The 22,783-nt window shown below is 43.6% G+C and overlaps 1 protein-coding gene across 2 annotated transcripts in view; it reads left to right on the top strand.

The window, feature by feature from the left end:
* LOC137352804 (four and a half LIM domains protein 2-like) overlaps window positions 1-22,783 on the top strand; it is a 123,331-nt gene that overhangs the window by 81,953 nt on the left and 18,595 nt on the right. Inside the window, exons 2-3 of one of the 2 annotated variants that reach the window (XM_068018651.1) lie at window positions 5,160-5,235; window positions 13,090-13,161. The gene's annotated coding sequence lies outside the window, so the exon portion shown is untranslated. The remainder of the gene's footprint in view (window positions 1-5,159; window positions 5,236-13,089; window positions 13,162-22,783) is intronic. The other variant, XM_068018661.1, reaches the window with a different exon arrangement.

The following is a 22,783-nucleotide window of genomic DNA, read 5'->3' on the forward strand; positions in this document are numbered from 1 at the left end:
CCTGTAAAGACCATTGCCCAAATGGGCACCTCCAGTCTCTCCCAAGGTTCCATTCTTGGCCTACTCTAATTCTTCAATTATATGTTGCCCCTTTGACTACTACCCTGACAGGTAAGACAAACTTTCTGTAGCACAATGTTGGTAATACCAAAGCCATCCTGTTCAGAAACTCCACATTTAGCCCCTTAACCCATCCTCAGTCCGAGTTTCCTGCTCAAGCTCAACCCGACAGTGCGGAACTTTTGGGATTCTGCTCAACTGTGAGCTGAGCTTCAGACTCTACATCCTTTAATAAAGATAACATCCTTAAGTGTTTCACAAAAGCATAAATAGATGACAAATAACACTGGGAGAAGAGTTAGGGAGGCGGAAGCAAGGTCAAAAACAACAACAACTTGTACTTCATACTGCCTTTAAAATAAAACATCCCAAGGTACTTCACAGCAAAATTTGACACTGAACCACATAAGGAGACATTAAAGCAGATGACCAAAAGCTTTGTCAATGGGTTAGGTTTTAAGGAGTGTCTTAAAGGAGGAAAGAGAGGTAGAGAGGCAGAGAGGTTTAGGAAAGGTATTCCAGAGCTTAGAGGAAGGAAGGATAGAAAGGAAACAGAATAAGAAGTGTGGCAGGAACCCTTTACTATCGAGAACTGCAGGAGATTCCAGAGCTCAGGAGGGGTAGGCCAGGAGGGTTTTGCAAACAAGGACAAGAATTTTGAACAATAGAGGTTGTTAAGGATGGGGTGCCATGGGAATACAACTTAATGCAGCATAGCGTGCAGGCAGCAGAACTTTGGACATGTTACAGCTTATGTAGGATGACATTTGGAAAGCCAGTGAGGAGAGCATTGGAAGAGATTGAAAGTGACAAGTATGTGGATAAGGGTTTCAGCAGCTGGAGTGAAGCAGCAGCAGTATGGAAAATGTTGCTGAGCAAAAAGTAGCTGGATGAGGTGTGAGATTTGAGGCTCAGCTGAGGGTTCAAACAGAACACTGAGGTTGCACACCATTGGATTTATCCTGAACAAGTAACCAGGAGAAGGATGGAACCAGGAAATGGAGTCAAGCATGTTTGGTGGGAGCCAAACAGGATGACTTCATTTAGTTGAAGAAAGATTTTACTAAAACTTAATGTTGCATAGTAGTGTGATGAATGTGTAAGGAAGGCTTTGTAGAGATAACGTGGCTGTCATCAAATTATTTATAAAATATGAATCCATTCCTCTCGATGATGTAACCAAAAAGGCAGTATATGTAGATGAGGCAAAGGAAAGTGCCAAAGATGAAATATTTGGGAAGGAGAAGAAGGCATTCAGGAGATGTGCTGATGATGGTGGGACAGGCAGGAAAAGGACCTGCAAGAGTCATGCCATGGAATTGGACAACAGAGAACAGATGATAGAGGGAATGGGGTGACTAAATGTGTTGGGTGCTGTCGTGAGTTCAAAGGGAGATAATGTACCAGTATCATAAAATCACAAGGGAAAGAATAGTCACATTGTACATGTGAAAGTCTGTCTGAGTGAAAGTCACCAGTGATGAATTGTGCTATTTATATTTCATATAGATCAACAACTTGATCTTAATATTCCTGTAAATTCATTCTACTCCGAATGTGAATTTGCATATCAGCAAAGTTTAGCAAATTGATCCAAACTTCAGTTCTCCTTAAAAGAAGTCTGACTGACATCCATGTTCGTAAATTAGGGAAGTTCTGTTACTCTGTGAGCATCTTTTTTCCCCTTAGGCTTTGGTTTAGGATTTGCCCACTCAAGCTTTCAGGATTCTCCAGAACCTATTGCTCAGCAATCATTCGTAATGTGGGTGCTTGCCTTTGTTTGAATACATGATAATTGCATTCAGTGAGCTGTGTAGGTCTATTTAAATGTTAAAATTCACATAAATTTCAGCAAAGATATGTCTTTCACAATATCACAAGTTATGAAGAATTGCTGCTGGAACATTTCACTTTAGTAACCCTTTAAAAGTCGATTAAATAAAAGGCTTAAACAGCATGCATGTGGTTTAACTGGCAAGTTATCTCATAACTAAGTCTAATTATAGGAAAAGAAGACATAAACAACTATACATAATTGATGTGTACCATGGTTCAATTATATTCCCTTTCTATGGATTATTTTTCTGTGACAGCAGTTTCTAACCAGGTTAATTTTGCTTTGATCTTTATCTCTTTCAATTATACAATGTTGAAACCACATTTTTTTTCCCAGCAGCGATCTTATATTGCTCGGCTTCAAGAAGTGTGGAGTTTGCAAGTTCTCCCTGTGTCTGCGTGGGTTTTCTCCGGGTGCTCCGGTTTCCTCCCACAAGCCAAAAGACTTGCAGGTTGATAGGTAAATTGGCCATTATAAATTGTCACTAGTATAGGTAGGTGGTAGGGAAATATAGGGACAGGTGGGGATGTTTGGGAGGAATATGGGATTAGTGTAGGATTAGTATAAATGGGTGGTTGATGTTCGGCACAGACTCGGTGGGCCGAAGGGCCTGTTTCAGTGCTGTATTTCTAATCTAATCTAAAAAAATTTACATTCAAGTTCCGAGATGAAGTGGCTGCAGGAAAATAACTGAAGTGCTTGAGCTAAGACCCAGTCCTCTGAGCCCAATAACTAGGATTGCAAGGTTATAGCTGCATACCCTGAAGTCATCATCACCTGAGGTGGTAAGTACACTGCAGATGGCCAACAAGTAGCTGAAAATTATTCTAATTGTTATGTTTTGTTTGATAATACAAAACATAACCTTATTATATTTGGGATTTCTTATTCTTACTGAAGATGCACCGAGATAACCCTGGGAATTATAGACCAGTCAGTCTTACGTCGGTAGTGGGCAAATTATTGGAGAGGATTCTGAGAGACAGGATTTATGATTATTTGGAAAAGCATGGTTTGATTAGAGACAGTCAGCATGGCTTTGTGAGGGGCAGGTCATGCCTCACAAGCCTTATTGAATTCTTTGAAGATGTGACAAAACACGTTGATGAAGGAAGAGCAGTGGATGTGGTGTATATGGATTTTAGCAAGGCGTTTGATAAGGTTCCCCATGGTAGGCTCATTCAGAAAGTAAGGAGGCATGGGATACAGGGAAAGTTGGCTGTCTGGATACAGAATTGGCTGGCCCATAGAAGACAGAGGGTGGTAGTAGATGGAAAGTATTCAGCCTGGAGCTCGGTGACCAGTGGTGTTCCGCAGGGATAAAAACAAGAAACAGTGGTCACTGACCTGAAACGTTAACTCTGCTTCTCTTTCCACAGATGCTGCCAGACCTGCTGAGTGATTCCAGCATTTCTTGTTTTTATTTCAGATTTCCAGCAAAAAGCAGTATTTTGCTTTTATTTTAGTGTTCCGCAGGGATCTGTTCTGGGACCTCTGCTCTTTGTGATTTTTATTAATGACTTGGATGAGGAAGTGGAAGGCTGGGTTAGCAAGTTTGCCGATGACACGAAGTTTGCTGGAGTTGTAGATAGTGTGGAAGGCTGTTGTAGGTTGCAACGGGACATTGACAGGATGCAGAGCTGGGCTGAGAAGTGGCAGATGGAGTTCAACCTGGAAAAGTGTGAAGTGATTCATTTTGGAAGGTCGAATTTGAATGCGGAATACAGGCTTAAAGACAGGATTCTTGGTAGTGTGGAGGAACAGAGGGATCTTGGGGTCCATGTCCATAGATCGCTCAAAGTTGCCACCCAAGTTGATAGGGTTGTTAAGAAGGCTTTCATTAACAGGGGGATTGAGTTTAAGAGCCGCGAGGTTATGCTGCAGCTCTATAAGGCCCTGGTTCGACCACACTTGGAATATTGTGTTCAGTTCTGGTCGCCTCATTATAGGAAGAATGTGGAAGCTTTAGAGAGGGTGCAGAGGAGATTTACCAGGATGCTGCCTGGACTGGAGGGCATGTCCTACGAAGAAAGATTGAGGGAGCTGGGGCTTTTCTCATTGGAGCGAAGAAGGATGAGAGGTGACTTGATAGAGGGGTACAAGATGATGAGAGGCATAGATAGAGTGAATAGCCAGAGACTTTTCCCCAGGGTGGAAAGGGCTATCACCAGGGGGCATAATTTTAAGGTGATTGGAGGAAGGTTTCGGGAAGATGTCAGAGGTAGGTTCTTTACACAGAGAGTGGTGGGTGCGTGGAATGCGCTGCCAGCGGTAGTCGTAGAAGCAGATACGTTAGGGACATTTAAGCGACTCTTGGATAGGTACATGGATGATAGTAGAATGAAGGGTAGGTAGTTAGTTTGATCTGAGAGTAGGTTAAAGGTTCGGCACAACATCGTGGGCCTAAGGGCCTGTACTGTGCTGTACTGTTCTACGTTCTATGTTCTATCTATGAGACTGTAAATCCATTGATTTTACCTAGTCGTAATGGCAAGTAGGAAAAATATTTTTTGAAACCTTAGTGTATTAATGCAATACATTTATCAACAATTCTCCATGAACTAGCTGGTACCCAACAAGGCAATTGCATATATCTAGGTCTTTATTTAGTCACATGCAGCAGGACTTTGTAAACTAAATGAGCTTAAAAAAAATGCTTATTTTGATCCAAAAGCGTTATCAATAAAAAGTACAGTAACAGAAAAAAGCTGAGTATGGTAAATAAGCCACAGAAATACTTTTTAAATGATCTTTTATAGTAATGAGGCTACTGTGTTGCTTTTCTCTCATTAAGTATCAGCATTAAATATCTAAAACAAACAAATGACCTGAATGCAAACATTGTACTTAGCAACATTGGTGTTGGAAAATACTGTGCTAGGATCATCCAGGAGAAAGTCTAGTTCTGATGAAAGGTCACTGACCTGAAACATTAACTTTGCTTCTCTCTCCACAGATGCTTCCAGACCTGCTGAGTATTTCCAGGATTTTTTGTTTTTATTTCAGATTTCCAGCATCTGCAGTATTTTGCTTTTATTATCTAAGGAGAAAGTCTCAGTGGAGTATTCACCCTTTCTTTAAATAGTGCTCCCTATGCAGGTATCTTCCAAATGGAACTAAATTCTGGTTGTTGCAAGGTATCTCTGGCTACTATCTTTGTAAGCTTCATTTTTCTTTTTCAAATGTATATGTTTCATTCAGTGAACATCACAAAGTTGTTTGGTTTAACAAAAAACGTTTCCTTCTTCATTGCAACCTGCAGGAGTAGAAGAAGGCCTAATCTGAATGTGATTTATAACTTCAATAAAGCCTGAGTAAAACTTCAAGGAAATGGCAGTGTGAGTAAATTAAGTTGATCTATTTCCCCTCCAACACACACAGGTGCTATACATATGCAACAATTGTTTCAACTGGTGTTTTTAGTTCATTAGTGAAAGATTAACACCAAGTTAAGTCATTAACAAAACATATGCAGCAGTGAAAATATCATATAGGTAACTTGAACGCACACATTTCCATTTATCATATGGCAGTATGTCAGTGCACATGCAGTGCCAGATGAGGAATCACTGCCTATTTTTCTTGCTCCTCTCACCTATTCAAACTTCATACCAAAACCTTAAATCTGTAAAATAGAGAATTGCCACAATTATTTTTCTAAAGAAAATTGCATTTCTCTTATTTGTTAGAAAGTAAAACTGTATAGTAAAATTAGACTACATTTTGCTGATTGGGGGATAAGGGGTGGTGGTGTGGTCAAAGGAAATTGAATGCTCTCTGTGATCAACCTAAATTCAATCTATTCTTTTGAACCTCAGCCACTATCTAATAGCACACAGCAATGCCATGAAGTTTGTAACACAGTACTGAGATGTCACATACCTTTTGGAATCATATCACAGTGCTTCACCTGAAATGAAGTTAGAAGAAACACAAAGATCTTCTCAATCACACATCAAATCAAATAAAGGAAAATACTGTGGATGCTGGAAATCTGAAATAAAAACAAGAAATGCTGGAACCACTCAGCAGGTCTGGCAGCATCTGTGAAAAGAGAAGCAGAGTTAACGTTTCGGGTCAGTGACCCTTCATCGGAACTGACAAATATTAGAAAAGTCACAGGTTATAAGCAAGTGAGGTGGGGGTGGGGCAAGAGATAACAAAGGAGGTCTAGATTGGACCAGGCCACATAGCTGACATCAAATCAAATAGTCTGATGTGGAAAATTCCTTCATTGGTAGTGAGGACCTTTCATTCTCACAGTCATGTTATTTATCACTAAGCCTTTTGCTCTATTACAATATAGTAAATTGAGCACAACAGAAGAAAAAGAACAAATACAATTTGCATTCCATAATTTGCCCTGGAGCAAACTGAAAACAACCAGTTGCAAAGAAAACATTTATATCCTTTCATGCCATTTCTGAATTCCTATGCAATTTGAATAATACTTCTTTATTGGAGTCAGGATTTAAAAAAAAACTTACATAAACTGCATTACTGATGATCCAGAGAATTTATGTCATTTATCAGAATTTGCAACTGTAACTGCTATGATCTGGAAATGTACATCGATGAAAAGTTTTAGCAGTTCATAGACTGGACTAATGAAGGAGCGAGCATAACCTCATGCAGCACTAACCCAAATAGTTCAGGATGAGTAACTCACCACCAGCCAATCCCAAGGAGACTTAGTCCACTGTTGACTGAATATTGATAATCAATAAATCTTCAACGTTATCAAACACATGAGATTGCCAAAATGCAAGGTATCCTCATCCTTGAAGAGTGAAACATTTTATTTTAAGGACAAAATTATAACCGTTTGATATCTTATATGTTGGACATCTTGGGGAGTTAAGGGTTACGAATCAAAATCCTTTGCATCTTGGAGCAACAGACTCTCCAAGATAAACAAGATGGCTTTGAAGTGCCATGAGAAGAAAGCATGATTTATTTTCTGCCTTTGAATGTCTGAGTATTACATATGAGAAGTGCTTATGCAAGGAAACAAATGATAGGCATAGCATTAGCCATGACTGATTAAAATCTAACTTTAGTATAATTAATACAGGTAGAGGGATCCATTAACTACAGCATAGAAAGATAGCACTTAACAAATCTACTCTTCAAAAGATTCAGGAAAACATAGGCCAGTTCTGATGAAAGGTCACTGATCTGAAACATTAATTCTGCTTCTCTCTCCACAGATGCTGCCTGACCTGCTGAGCATTTCCAGCATTTCTTGTTTTTATTTTAGGTCAGGAAGACATGTTTTAGAGAAGTACCTTTGAAGTAAACAACTGTCTATGCAAGTAGTCTGTTTTCAAAGGTTTCAGGAACAGATACGTCATGAGGTCTTTCTGCCACATGTACCTTTAATATTGCACAAGGTCTGCCTATGCCGTGTGCTTGAGCCCCGTTAACTCCAAGTTTTTAAATGGTGGCAGGCAGGGACATAAAATGAAACTCAAGTATTTTGCCCCTTTCAGACCCCCACATTCCACGTCTTCCTGAGGCAAGGGAGTTGTTTCAAAGCAGGGTTTGAATTTCTGTACCACTATTTGGTACAACTGTACTTTACATCAGGTGATTCCCTTTCACATTCCCTATAGAATTTTTATTTCAAACCATTTCTTCTATTACAGCTCCTTCACCATATTTATGCTCTTGCTCTTAACGGGGTAACACTTCTTCCGTATTCCGGCAGGATCATGTCAATCATTATCGGGTAGGCGGTGGCATAGTGGTATTGTCACTGGACTAGTAACCCAGAGACCCAGGGTATTGCTCTGGGGACATGGGTTCAAATCCCACCACAGCAGAAGGTGGAATTTGAATTCAATTAATAAATCTGAAATTAAAAGCAAGTCTAATGATGGTCATGAAACCATTGTCGATTGTTGTAAAAACCCATCTGGTTCACTAATGTCCTTTAGGGAAGGAAATATGCTGTCCTTACCTGGTCTGACCTACATGTGACTCCAGACCCACAGCAATGTGGTTAACTCTTACATACCCTCTGAAATGGCCTAGCAAGCCACTCAGTTGAATCTAACCGCTATGAAGTCAATAAAAAGGAATGAAACCGGACGGACCACCCAGCATCGACTTAGGCACCGGAAACGACAACGGCAAACCCAGCCCTGTCGACCCTGCAAAGTCCTCCTTACTAACATCTGGGGGACTGTGCCAAAGTTGGGAGAGCTGTCCCAAAGACTAGTCAAGCAACAGCCTGACATAGTGATACTCACGGAATCATACCTTACAGACAATGTCCCAGACACTACCATCACCATCCCTGGGTATGTCCTGTCCCACCAGCAGGACAGACCCACTAGAGGTGGTGGCACAGTGGTATATAGTAGGGAGGGAGTTGCCCTGGGAGTCCTCAATATCGACTCTGGACCCCATGAAGTGTCATGGCATCAGATCAAACATGGACAAGGAAACCTCCTGCTGATTACCACCTACCGCCCTCCCTCAGCTGATGAGTCAGTACTCCTCCACGTTGAATAGCACTTGGAGGAAGCATTGAGGATGGCGAGGGCACAAAATGTACTCTAGGGGGGGGACTTCAATGTCCTTCACCAAGAGTGGCTCGGTAGCACCACTACTGACCGAGCTGGTCGAGTCCTAAAGGACATAGCTGCTAGACTGGGTATGCGGCAGGTGGTGAGGGAACCAACACGAGGGAAAAACATACTTGACCTCGTCCTCATCAATCTGCCTGCCGCAGATGCATCTGTCCATGACATTATTGGTAGGAGTGACCACCGCACAGTCCTTGTGGAGACAAAGTCCCGCCTTCACATTGAGGATACCCGCCATCGTGTTGTGTGGCACTATCACCGTGCTAAATGGGATAGATTTCGAACAGATCTAGAAATGCAAAACTGGGCATCCATGAGGCGCTGTGGGCCATCAGCAGCAGCAGAATTGTATTCAACCGCAATCTGTAACCTCATGGCCCGGCATATCCCCCACTCTACCATTACCATCAAGCCAGGAGACCAACCCTGGTTCAATGAAGACTGAGGGAGGGCATGCCAGGAGCAGCACCAGGCATACCTCAAAATGAGGTGTCAACCCGGTGAAGCTACAACACAGGACTATCTGTGTGCCAAACTGTGTAAGCAGCATGCGATAGACAGAGCTAAGCGATCTCATAACCAAAGGATCAGATCTAAGCTCTGCAGTCCTGCCACATCCAGCCGTGAATGGTGGTGGACAATTAAACAACTAACTGGAGGAGGTGGCTCCGCAAATATCCCCATCCTCAATGATGGGGGAGCCCAGCACATCAGTGCGAAAGATAAGGCTGAAGCATTTGCAACAATCTTCAGCCAGAAGTGCCGAGTTGATGATCCATCTCGGCCTCCTCCTGAAGTCCCCAGCATCACAGATGCCAGACTTCAGCCAATTCGATTCACTCCACGTGATATCAAGAAACGACTGAAGGCACTGGATACTGCAAAAGCTATGGGCCCTGACAATATTCCGGCAATAGTACTGAAGACCTATGCTCCAGAACTTGCCACACCCCTAGCCAACCTGTTCCAGTACAGCTACAACACTGGCATCTACCCTGCAATGTGGAAAATTGCCCAGGCATGTCCTGTACACAAAAAGCAGGACAAGTCCAACCCAGCCAATTACTGCTCCATCAGCCTCCTCTCAATCATCAGTCAAGTGATGGAAGGTGTCATCAACAGTGCCATCAAGCGGCACTTGCTTAGCAATAAACCTACTCAGTGATGCTCAGTTTGGGTTCCACCAGGGCCACTCAGCTCCTGACCTCATTACAGCCTTGGTTCAAACATGGACAAAAGAGCTGAACTCAAGAGGTGAGGTGAGTTTGACTTCCCTTGACATCAAGGCAGCATTTGACCGAATATGGCATGAAGGAGCCCTAGCAAAACTGAGGTCAATGGGAATCAGGGGGAAAACCCTCCACTGGTTGGAGTCATACCTAGTGCAAAGGAAGATGGTTGTGGTTGTTGGAGGTCAATCATCTGAGCTCCAGGACATCACTGCAGGAGTTCCTCAGGGTAGTGTCCTAGGCCCAACCATCTTCAGCTGCTTCATCAATGACCCTCCTTCAATCATAAGGTCAGAAGTGGGGATGTTCGCTGATGATTGCACAATGTTCAGCACCATTCCTGACTCCTCAGATACTGAAGCAGTCCGTGTAGAAATGCAGCAAGCCCTGGACAATATCCAGGCTTGGACTAATAAGTGGCAAGTAACATTCGCGCCACACAAGTGCCAGGCAATGACCATCTCCAACAAGAGAGAATCTAATCATCTCCCCTTGACATTCAATGGCAATCGCTGAATCCCCCACTATCAACATCCTAGGGGCTACCATTGACCAGAAACTGAACTGGAATAGCCATATAAATAACGTGGCTACAAGAGCAGGTCAGAGGCTAGGAATCCTGAGGCAAGTAACTCACCTCCTGACTCCCCAAAGCCTGTCCACCATCTACAAGGCACAAGTCAGGAGTGTGATGGAATACTCTCCACTTGCCTGGATGGGTGCAGCTCCAACAATACTCAAGAAGCTCGACACCATCCAGGACAAAGCAGCCCGCTTGATTGGCACCCCATCTACAAACATTCACTCCCTCCACCACCGAAGCACAGTGGCAGCAGTGTGTACCATCTACAAGATGCACTGCAGCAATGCACCAAGGCTCCTTAGACAGCACCTTCCAAACCAGTGACCTCTACGAACTAGAAGGACAAGGGCAGCAAATAAATGGGCACACCACCACCTGCAAGTTCCCTTCAGGTCACACACCATCCTGACTTGGAACTATATCGCCGTTCCTTCACTGCCGCTGGGTCAAAATCCTGGAACTGCCTTCCTAACAGCACTGTGGGTGTACCTACCCCAAATGGACTGCAGCGGTTCAAGAAGGCAGCTCACCACCACCTTCTCAAGGGCAATTAGGGATGGGCAATAAATGCTGGCCTGGCCAGCGACGCCCACATCCCATGAATGAATAAAAAAAATCAAAGATTATTCCAAAACATAACCATGCAGGCTCTGACAAAATTTTTGGCCCCGATATTTACTGAGAGGCGAATGAGGATGATCGCCATTGACCTAAAAAGCCGGCAAAGTGGAGATTCTGCCCAAATTTATAGGAGGACCTCATTAACATTTTGTAATTACCAACCTGCGTCTCAAGGGCGGATTACTCACTAGTTAAACTGAAAGTAGGCACCACTGTCCCTCCTCTACTGGGGGCTATAAAAAATCCATGCAATCCTTTTTTCCCTTCCTAAATGATGTGCTTGTTAACATTTAACATTCAGAAACAGGACTGGTATCTTCCCCTACAGATTTTTTTGAGTTTAACTGGTGAGTAGAGGCCAGGTAGGACACAGATTCAATCACCACTCTCCACAGTTAGTTTTTAAAAATTTTTTTAAATTTTAGAGATACAGCACTGAAACAGGCCCTTTGGCCCACTGAGTCTGTGCCTACCATCAACCACCCATTTATACTAATCCTACATTAATCCCATGTTCCTACCACATCCCCACCTTCCCTTAATTCCCCTACCTATACTAGGGGCAATTTATAATGGCCAATTTACCTATTAACCTGCAAGTCTTTGGCTGTGGGAGGAAACCGGAGCACCTGGCGAAAAGCCACGCGGTCACAGGGAGAACATGCAAACTCCACACAGGCAGTACCCAGAATCGAACCTGGGTCGCTGGAGCTGTGAGGCTGCTAAGTTGATCTTAGCTGGGACAGTGTTGCTGGCACAACAGCTGTTGCATTTGGAAAAGGAAAATCAGCCACAATCTTCTGTAACAGATAGCTGTATAGTGACCTCTGCTATAAGCATAGGCGCATTGGGGAGGATAAGACTCGATCCCCACAATTGAACAAACTGATAACATTCACTGTCATACTTCATTATACATGCATGAGTAATGACCACTTAGCTGAAGGATCAAAGACAGCGTGCATCTTGGGGAATTACATCCTCGGAAGGAATCAATGGCTTGACAGGAGGGAAGGGGAGGAAACTGGCAGATAAAATTGATGAGAAAGTGAAAAAAAAGTATCTGCAGCAAAGGAAGAACCAGAGTGTAGGAATGCTTTACTCAGAATTGTAACTTTAGATATATTTTACATTAACGATTTCCAGCGTTCCAGTGATTCTTTGCCTCTGCCTGTGCCTCCTCGTGAGTTCGGATTATTCTTTAGCCATGTTGATGTTTATTTGATACTTCCCTCTGTGACTCTGTTTTATAAATTAACTGTACATAATTAAGACCAAGGAAAAGAACTGTTCTTAATTGCATTTGCTTTCTACATATTAAATTGGAGTGGAAATGAGTCACAATTGATGCAAAGACACCCGCTGAGTATTGCACTGATACTGTTAATTGCTGAATCTTTTACTCTACTGCAATGTTAAAACTGAGCGCTGTGAAAAATAAACACAAACTGATTTGCATCTCACAAGGACACAAACTGGTAGCACATGATGGAAAGAAGAGAAATTGATTTTGTTTGCTTCCTTCTGTACTATTTAAACACTTTGAATATGATTTTGACTATTATTGTCAGTTAATTAAGCTTTGCGCATACCATTGAACTGAGTGTCGATGTGGAGAGATAAGGTGGTGTCCATCTGTAGCTAACGTAGACAGTGCAGGGAAAACGCTACCTTAAAAGGTATAAATCATTGCAGGAGAACATGTTTCCCTATCCCTTGAGATGCAGAGGAATAGTATATATAGTATTTATAGCCTGTCTTGTGAGTATCTAACGAATGCAGTGGACACATTTGCAACTTGTACGAAGGCAGCAGTTTCCACGTTGTAACATCTCACGTCGTCCACTGCTCTATTAACTTTACTCATAACAGGTAATGCTCTTTTGCATGCCACTTTCTTCATATCACTTAAGAGAATCTGGAAAAGCGATTATATTAATTATTTGATACAATAAATTAATTGGGAAAAGCTTGCATAACCTGAGGAATAAGTTCTGAAGCAGCAGAATGCAAAATAATCCATTCTCCCTTATGGTTACACGATTTCAGTTTCTTTAAGTTTTACTTTAGTTACTTTGAAGTATTTCTGTCGAGGCATTTTAACTTACTACAAAAACGTGTTACTGAATTTCATTTTGCTTCTTCTGTCTTTTTTAACTTCATCAGAACTCCACAAATTCTTCAGTGAGCATTGCCAATTCTGTAAGCCAAGTTGCAACCAATTAGCTGAGTGTATAGGTGAGTGTATAGAACAAGTTTTACATTTCACTTGTCCCATAACAATTACTGTATTAGACTGTGCATAACAGCTCTTCGAATAGCTCAAACGGCCTCCCTGGTATGGCACTGAGCTTTGCAGGACATCATGGTCTGTAAGTTTGATTGTTGGTTTGTATTGATTTTACTGATCACAGCTGCAGCAGCAATGGAATGGTACAGTTGGCTTCAGTGTTCCCAGAGTAGAGAGATTGCTATCAAGTGACCCCTGCTGGAAACTGCATCTGCATGTATTTTTTGCGTAAGGCTGGGATCATGCCTCCATAGTGGAATAGCTTGCCAACAATCCCAGTCTAAAATCATGCAGTCAGTAGAAGAGATGGGGAAAAGCTTTTTTTTTGAGACTAGGTACTTATACAGGCAGTAAGATGCAAGATTTTAAGATCTTTAGTGTGAGTTATGCAAATGTGAGGTTTACTTTGGTGCGATAAATACACCAAATTTAAGACACTCACGCAGAACTTTCAACATCCGTGGGATCTGGCAGTCTTTGACAGGCCTTGCAGTATCAAACAGATTTGACAGTTCTCAGGCAGCTCGAACAGTTCTCAGACAATTCTGGCAGTTCTCAGTGTTCTGGAAGTTCTCAGACAGTTCTAGCAGTCTCAGGCATCTCTGGCGGTTTCAGACAGCTCTGGCAGTTCTCAAACAGCTCTGGCAGTTTCAAACAGCTCTGGCAGTTCTCAGACAGCTCTGGCGGTTTCAGACAGCTCTGGCAGTTCTCAAACAGCTCTGGCGGTTTCAAACAGCTCTGGCAGTTCTCAGACAGCTCTGGCGGTCTCAGACAGCTCTGGCGGTTTCAGACAGCTCTGGCAGTTCTCAGACAGCTCTGGCGGTTTCAAACAGCTCTGGCAGTTTCATGCAGCACTGGCAGTTCTCAGACAGCTCGAGCGGTCTAAGGTAGCTCTGGCAGTCTTAGACAGCTCTGGCAGTCTCAAGACAGTTTTACACCACTGTTTAATTTTCCTTTTTATTGATTTCAAAGGAAAGTTGGGCAGGCTATGCAATGGACCTCCCACCCTATATCGTCAGTTTTACACTCTCATCATAGTTGAAACTTGCACCCTCAATTTGATTTTTTGGGTGGAGATGTATGAAGTAACTTTTTCTTTCCCTTTCTACCTGCTGCAGTTTTAGTGTCCTTATTAGGCTAAGCAGATGTGTCAAAATCAGGGAAAATATCTCAAATGAGCTAAAAGGATTTGAAGTTTAATTAGAGTGTCTTGCATCCAATAATTCTTTTGATGCCTGTTGTAATATGTAAAGATTGGAAAAATTCACTCTTGTTTATCGTTATCACCATGTGATTTTGTGTAATCACTTATCCGCTTGTCATGACATAGTTTATACTAATTATTTGTCTCATCATTGCATCCTGTTAAAAAATTCCATGATTCTTCACCCTACCATGGAAATGTTTCTTTTCTCAGAAATTACACTACGTCAGAGCAAAATCAGAACGAGATGTGTGTTTCTGTCGTATGAGTTGGAACATGCAAAATGAGATCAGGAATTTTAACCAGGCACACAGGACCCCTTACAGTTGGCAGCAGCCAATCAGCGATTTTTTAAAATTCATTCATGGGATGTGGGTGTCGCTGGCCAGGCCAGCATTTATTGTCGATCCCTAAATTGCCCTTGAGAAGGTGGTGGTGAGCTGCCTTCTTGAACCGCTGCAGTCCATGTGGGGTAGGCACACTAACAGTGCTGTTAAGAAGGGAGTTCCAGGATTTTGACCCAGCGACAGTGAAGGAACGGCGATATAGTTCCAAGTCAGGATGGTGTGTGGCTTGGAGGGGAACTTGCAGGTAGTGGTGTTCCCATGCATCTGCTGCCCTTGTCCTTCTAGGTGGTAGAGGTCGTGGGTTTAGAAGGTGCTCTCAAAGGAGCCTTGATGAGTTGCTGAAGTGCATCTTGTAGGTGGTGGAGGGAGTGAATGTCTGTAGATGGGGTGCCAATCAATCGGGCTGCTTTGTCCTGGATGGTGTCGAGCTTCTTGAGTGTTGTTGGAGCTGCAACCATCCAGGCAAGTGGAGCGTATTCCATCACACTGCTGACTTGTGCCTTGTCGATGGTGGAAAGGCTTTGGGGAGTCAGGAGGTGAGTTACTCGCCACAGGATTCCTAGCCTCTGACTTGCTGTTGAAGCCATGATATTTATATGGCTACTCCAGTTCAGTTTCTGGTCAGTGATAACCCCCAGGATGTTAATAGTGGGGGATTCAGTGATGGTAATGCCATTGAATGTCACGGGGAGATGGTTAGATTCTCTCTTGTTGGAAATAGTCATTACCTGCCGCTAGTGTGGCACGAATGTTACTTGCCACTTATAAGCCCAAGCCTGGATATTGCCCAGGTCTTGCTGCATTTCTACATGGACTGCTTCAGTATCTGAGGAGTCGCAAATGGTGCTGAACATTGTGCAATCATCAGCAAACATCCTGACCTCTGACCTTATGATTGAAGGAAGGTCATTAATGAAGCAGCTGAAGATGGTTGGGCCTAGGACACTACCCTGAGGAACTCCTGCAGCGGTGTCCTGGAGCTGAGATTTGTGGCCTCCAACAACCACAACCATCTTCCTTTGCACTAGGTATGACTCCAACCAGTGGAGAGTTTTCCCCCTGATTCCCATTGACTCCAGTTTTTCTCATGCTCCTTGATGCCATACTTAGTCAAATACTTCCTTGATGTCAAGGGCAGTCACTCTAACCTCACCTCACCTCTTGAGTTCAGCTCTTTTATCCACATTTGAACCAAGGCTGTAATGAGATCAGGAGCTGAGTGGCCCTGGCAGAACCCAAACTGAGCATAACTGAGCAGTTTATTGCTAAGCAAGTGCTGCTTGATGGCACTGTTGATGACACCTTCCATCACTTTACTGATGATTGAGAGTAGACATATGAGGCGGTAATTGGCCGGGTTGGAATTGTCCTGTTTTTTGTGTACAGGACATACCTGGGCAATTTTCCACATTGCCGGGTAGATGCCAGATTTATAGCTGTACTGGAACAACTTGGCTAGGGGTGTGGCAAGTTCTGGAGCATAGGTCTTCAGTACAATTGCCGGAATGTCATCAGGGCCCGTAGCCTTTGCAATATCCAGTGGCTTCAGTCACTGGATTCAAATCTCTGTTTGAATGCTGCTTGCGGACTCTTTTGTGGAGATTGCTGCTTCTCCTTGATGTACATTAGAACTACCTCAAAACCCTGAGAATCTCATCAGCATAAAATAAGTTGGGGGCAATTACCTTGGGTTATGGTCTGCGACTATCCGTTCTCCTGGTGCAACTTCTTGGGTTGTGTGGGTTCAGTTCCAGTATTTCTATGGCTTTAAGATCGCATGCAGTCTTCAGATGTAACTGACCAGTATCACTACCAAAAAAAGTCCTTAATATCCTATCATCTGAAAATAGATCCACATAATGCTGTATGGCGGAAGCACTGGCAAAAGCCAAATGGGCAGTGCTGATCATTTGGTACAATCTCTGGAATTTACTCTCGGTATATGATAAGATCACAGACAACTAGAAGCAGTATTGAGTATCCCCACTGGATGTGCCAGCTATCTACTAGAATTACATTTTATCTTTAGCACAACATACATGGTAGTGCATTCACATTTAGCTGACCGATGCTCCCTATGATCTGCATAGATCTGTCCAAAGGTGTTGGCAAGACACCTCATCATCATAAAAGCAATAATTTTGCATCAACCACGATCTGAATATCATTTACTGCAATATTGTTTGCAGTTGTTGATGTCTTCTCTTTAAAACAATGATAGAGCCGAGAAGAGCAACAACGATAACTGATTGATTGAGTGCATTAAATTATGATGTTAAATTGAGAAAATGCAACATATCTTGAAAAGAAGATTGAAAAAAGGGTATGGTCCAGATCCTTATAGTGATGGGGATGAAATTAGAAATAGAAAGGGGTACAAATTCGTCTTAGGTGGCAGACAAAATGTGCAGTTATAAACCCAGCCTGATATCCAGTCCTGTTGACTGGATTAGAACTGAATATGGGGGATTGGATATAACAGGTGGCCAATTTAATATCACTCTTTTTGGACTGTCGCCCAAGCCAAATTCATACCCCAGGGTCTTTAAACAATGGTGACAGAATTATAAAATATACAAGCAAAACATTGGCATGCCTTATGCATTATAGAGTTTGAAAAGAAAATAATACGCAGATAAATGGAATAAATTGCAAATAAAATATATTTATTGCTATCAACCTTTTAAACAGGAGGTGAATTGGTATGCAATATGAAAAGATTTGAATGTAATGGAACAGTTAAATAGGGTGATATTGATCACTGATAATTGGACAGTGAAACTGACTTGGAGGCAGTTGTCCTAAGCAACACCTTAGCAATGTGGAGCAATGTGAGAGGTGGGTAAATTACGAGTAATAGAACAAAGATGTATAGTCAGGGGAACAGATAGATTTTTTTATAATCACAAGGTACTTAGAGATGAGAAAGGCCATTCAGCCCATCTTTATTAATGCATTCCGAACAATCTTACACTCTTTTATTACTTTTTCTTACATGATTATTTGTTTTTGCCTTAAACATCTCTTCACTCCCTCAGTAACAATTTTAAACTGATGGCCCCTCATCACTAAATCCCCAACTCAAGAAAATAGTCTTTCCCTATTCACATCAAAATTCTTCCAAATTAGACAAACTACTAAATCTCCGCTTTAAAGACGTCTGCAAACACGACATGAAATCCCGTGACATTGATCACAAGTCGTGGGAGTCAGTTGCCAGCGTTCGCCAGAGCTGGCGGACAGCCATAAAGGCGGGGCTAAAGTGTGGCGAGTCGAAGAGACTTAGCAGTTGGCAGGAAAAAAGACAGAGGCGCAAGGGGAGAGCCAACTGTGTAACAGCCCCGACAATCAAATTTTTCTGCAGCACCTGTGGAAGAGCCTGTCACTGTAGAATTGGCCTTTATAGCCACTCCAGGCGCTGCTCCACACACCACTGACCACCTCCAGGCGCTTACCCATTGTCTCTCGAGATAAGGAGGCCAAAGAACTTCTTTCTCTGCTCCAGTGAAAGTAGTCCCAGTATCCAAAGTCTCTCCTCATAACTATAGTTTCTCATCCCTTTTACTTGTTTAGCTTCTACTTTTTCCATCTCTTGTTTTAAAACATGCAAATGTTATTAATCAATGTCAATAGAAGACTAATTTACATGTTGCATTAATATTCATTTTCAAGTATTATGCAGGGGAAGTGGGGGAGGACTAATTTACAACAATCTCAATTGGAGATGGTTTGACTAATTTAAACTCTGGAGTAATGAGCTCAGAAGTTTCACGTGAGGGCTTTTGACAGGTGAGCAATACTTCCACCTGCCCCATGGAAGCACCCCTGACCCTGTTCCAAATCCTAGCATCAGGATATCAACATATTTTGGCTGAGCATCCTTACTGTTGTTGGCACAACTGGGGCATCTGCCTTGAAGTGAGGGGAAACGGGAGTATTACCGCAGTGAAAGTGGAGTCATAGTCCCAGCTGAAGATCAAGACCAATTTTAAATACCTTTGTTTACAAAACTTTTAAATCTTGGATTTAATTTCATATTAATACTCTATTGTATCTGAAACCAGGAATCTCTCCCAGGTAGAATAAGCAGGAAATGTGTCCCCTCTGGATTTGAATTTGTTCCTTTCCCAATATCTCTGTAATCATTTGCTGTAGGGAAACTAGCATTTGATAATTTCACTGAATTCATTTCCATAGAATCAGGTTGTGACAGAAACCTCAGCAGGATTTTATCCTACCCTTAGAGTCATAGAGTTATACAGCACAGAAACAGGCCTTTCAGCTCATCGTATCCATGCTGGCCATCAAGCACCTATCTATTCTAATCCCATTTTCCAGCACTTGGCCCATAGCCTTATATGCTAAGGCATTTCAGGTGCTCATCTAAATACTTCTTAGATGTTTTGAGGGTTCCTGCCTCTATCACCCCTTCAGGCAGTGCCTTCCAGATTCCAGCCACCCTCTGGGTGAAAATCTTTTTCCTCAAATCCCCTCTAAACCTCCTGCCTCTTACCTTAAATCTACGCCCCCTGGTTATTGACACTTCAGCTAAGGAAAAAAGTTTCTTCCTATCTACCCATCTCATGATTTTGTATACCTCAATCAGGTCCCCCCTCAGCCTTCTCTGCTCTAAGGAAAACAACCCTAGCCCATCCAGTCTCTCTTCATAGCTGAAATGCTCCAGCCCAGGCAACATCAAGTTTGTTTTGTTTAGAGATACAGCACTGAAACGGGCCCTTCAGCCCATCATGTCTGTGCCGACCATCAACCACCCATTTATACTAATCCTACATGAACCCCATATTCCTACCACATCCCCACCTTCCCTCAATTCTCCTACCTATATTAGGGGCAATTTACAATGGCCAGTTTACCTATCAACCTGCAAGTCTTTGGCTGTGGGAGGAAACATGGTCACAGGGAGAACTTGCAAACTCCGCACAGGCAGTACCCAGAATCGAACCCGGGTCACTGGAGCTGTGAGGCTGCGGTGCTAACCACTGCGCCACTGTGCCACCCACATCCTGGCGAATTTCCTCTGCACTCTCTCCAGTGCAATCACATCCTTCCTATAGTGTGGCAACCAGAACAGTACACAGTACTCCAGCTGTGGCCTAACTAGAGTTTTATATCATAACCTCCCTGCTCTTATATTCTATGCCTCGGCTAATAAAGGCAAGTATCCCATATGCCTTTCTAACCACCTTATCTACCTGTGCTGCTGCCTTCAATGATCTATGGACAAGTACACCAAGGTCTCTCTGACCCTCCGTACTTCCTAGGGTCCTACCATCCATTGTATATTCCTTTGCCTTGTTAGTCCTCCCGAAATGCATCACCTCACACTTCTCAGGATTAAATTCCATTTGCCACTGCTCTGCCCATCTTACCAGCCCATCTATATCGTCCTGTAATCTAAGGCTTTCCTCCTCACTATTTACGACACCACCAATTTTCGGGTCATCTGCCAACTTATTGATCATACCTCCTATATTCACGTCTAAATCATTAATGTACACTACAAATAGCAAGGGTCTCAGCACCGATCCCTGCGGTACACCACTGGTCACAGGCTTCCAATCACAAAAACAACCCTCGACCATATCCCTCTGCCTCCTGCCACTAAGCAAATTTTAGATCCAATTTGCCAAACTGCCCTGGATCCCATGGGCTCATATCTTCTTGACCAATCTCCCATGCAGGATCTTATCAAAAGCCTTACGGAAGTCCATGTAGACAACATCAACTGCTTTACCTTCATCTACACATTTAGTCACCTCCTCGAACAATTCAATCAAATTTGCTAGACATGATCTCCCCCTGACAAAGCCATGCTGACTATCCTTGATTAATCCCTGCCTCTCTAAGTGGAGATTAATCCTGTTCCTCAGAATTGTTTCCAATAGTTTCCCTACCACTGATGTTAGATTCACTGGCCTGTAATTACCTGTTTATGCCTACTACCCTTCTTGAATAATGGCACTACATTCGCTGTCCTTCAGTCCTCTGGCACCTCTCCTGTCGCCAGAGAGGATTTGAAAATTTGTGTCAAAGCCCCTGCAATCTCCTCTCTTGCCTCACATAACAGCCTGGGATATATCCCATCTGGGCCTGGGGATTTATCCACTTCTAAGCCCTCTAAAACTGCTAATACCTCCTCCCTTTCAATGCTAATTTGTTCAAGTATATCACAATCCCCCTTCCTGATCTCTACACCTACAGATCTGGTCTCCTCGTATAAGAAAGGATATACGTGCCATAGAGGGAGTGCAACAGAGATTCACCAGAATAATCCCTGGGGTGGAGGGATTGTCCAATGAGGAGACACTGAGGAAACTGGGCCTGTATTCTCTAGAGCCCCGAAGAGTGAGAGATGATCTCACTGAAACACAAAATTCCTACAGAGCATGACAGGGTGGATGTAGATAGGATGCTTTCCCCAGCTGGAGAGTCCAGAACCAAGGGACACAGTCTCAGAACAAGGGGTAGGCCATTTAATACAGAGATGAGGAGGAATTTCCCCACTCAGAGGGTGGTGAATCCCCAGAATTCTCCACCCCAGAGGCGGTGAATGCTCAATCATTGAGACAAGAAATCATTCAAGACAGAAATCGATGGATATCTGGACACCACTGACACCAAAGAACATGGGGATAGTGAGGGAATGTGGTGTTGAGGCAGATGATCAGCCATGCTCGAACCGAATGGCGGAGCAGGCTCAACGGACTGAATGTCTACTCCTGCTCCTATGTTCCTATCCAGCCAAAACAAGGAAGGAGCCCTGCTGCAAATTCAACTTGGTGCAGAAGAAAACAGAAAGTGACCTGCCACCTCCAATCTGAAATCTTAACCACCCGAAATCTACAACACCTCAACAAGTCAAAACTACAAACAATCCAGGCCTGCATCTTTAAAAGAGACGGGAACAGAGGCTGGGGGTAGGGGCACACCAAATGGCAAGGTGAGCCATGCCCGAGGTTGCCTGGGTCCCCCGCCATTTTGTCTAGGGTGGGGAAGGCCGAGGATGACCTTCCTTTCCAGGCCAGTTGAGGCCCTTAAGTGGCCAATGGCCTGGCAGCCTCCAAGCAGGCTTGGGGAGATGGGTTTCGGGGGGCCCTCCTTTGAGCGCACTCAGTGGCCCCTGGAGGGCCCCCCTCAGTGGCGATGGCTGCCCTGTTCGTAAGACCCCCCACCCTCACCAACACCCCTCCCCCCACACGCCATCACGGGGGCCTGCCTGACTGACTCTGGTGACCCCGCCCCCTCACACTTGCATCCCGGGGTCTCCTCCACCTTCACCACTGCCAGTCTCTTGCAATACCGACAGTGGAGCTGCCAGTATTGCAGAGCTGCTGACCTTCTGATTGGCTGGCAGCTCTGGAGGCGGGAGCTCGTCCCTTAAAGAGATGGCGTCCCCGACAGTGGGCGGTTAATTGGCTGCCCAAGTTGAAATTACAACATGGGTCTGATAGAGGGCCGAGGTGGGGTCACTCACAGCTTCCAGCCCACTTCCGGACCCCTGTCGCTGGGATAAAATCCCAGCCACAGTGTCTGCTCCATGCAGAACTTGCGGGAATTCCAACCGATGACATCATCCCACCAGTCATGTCTCTTTCTCTGCCATCCACAGAGGTGAATACAAGTGATCACCTCCACTTTTCTTGCAATTTAAAAACTCAGATGGGCAAAGTATAACGGGTTTCAGTGCAAATTAGACCCATAAAATGGGCTGAACTTACCCAGTCCATTGGAGACGGCTGGGAGGCGAGAGGCTTTAGAATATTGCATCAAAAGAAGTCAGGTTGAAAGCCTGACGTTTTCATGTCAGATCCAGATATTGCAAAGGGAGTGCGGCATGACGGGAGGATGTCACACTCGGCGGGCAGGTAATTCGGCCTATTTAAAAGCCAATTAACTTACATTTTACGAGGGATTTTGGATTTTTCCAGATCTGTACATAAACCACTGGGCTTCAGAACCTCACCAGGTATAAGGAGGCAATGAACAAGCGGGAGGTCA

This window comes from Heterodontus francisci, chromosome 3 (genome assembly GCF_036365525.1).
Source record: "Heterodontus francisci isolate sHetFra1 chromosome 3, sHetFra1.hap1, whole genome shotgun sequence".
Taxonomy (NCBI): Eukaryota; Metazoa; Chordata; class Chondrichthyes; order Heterodontiformes; family Heterodontidae; genus Heterodontus; species Heterodontus francisci.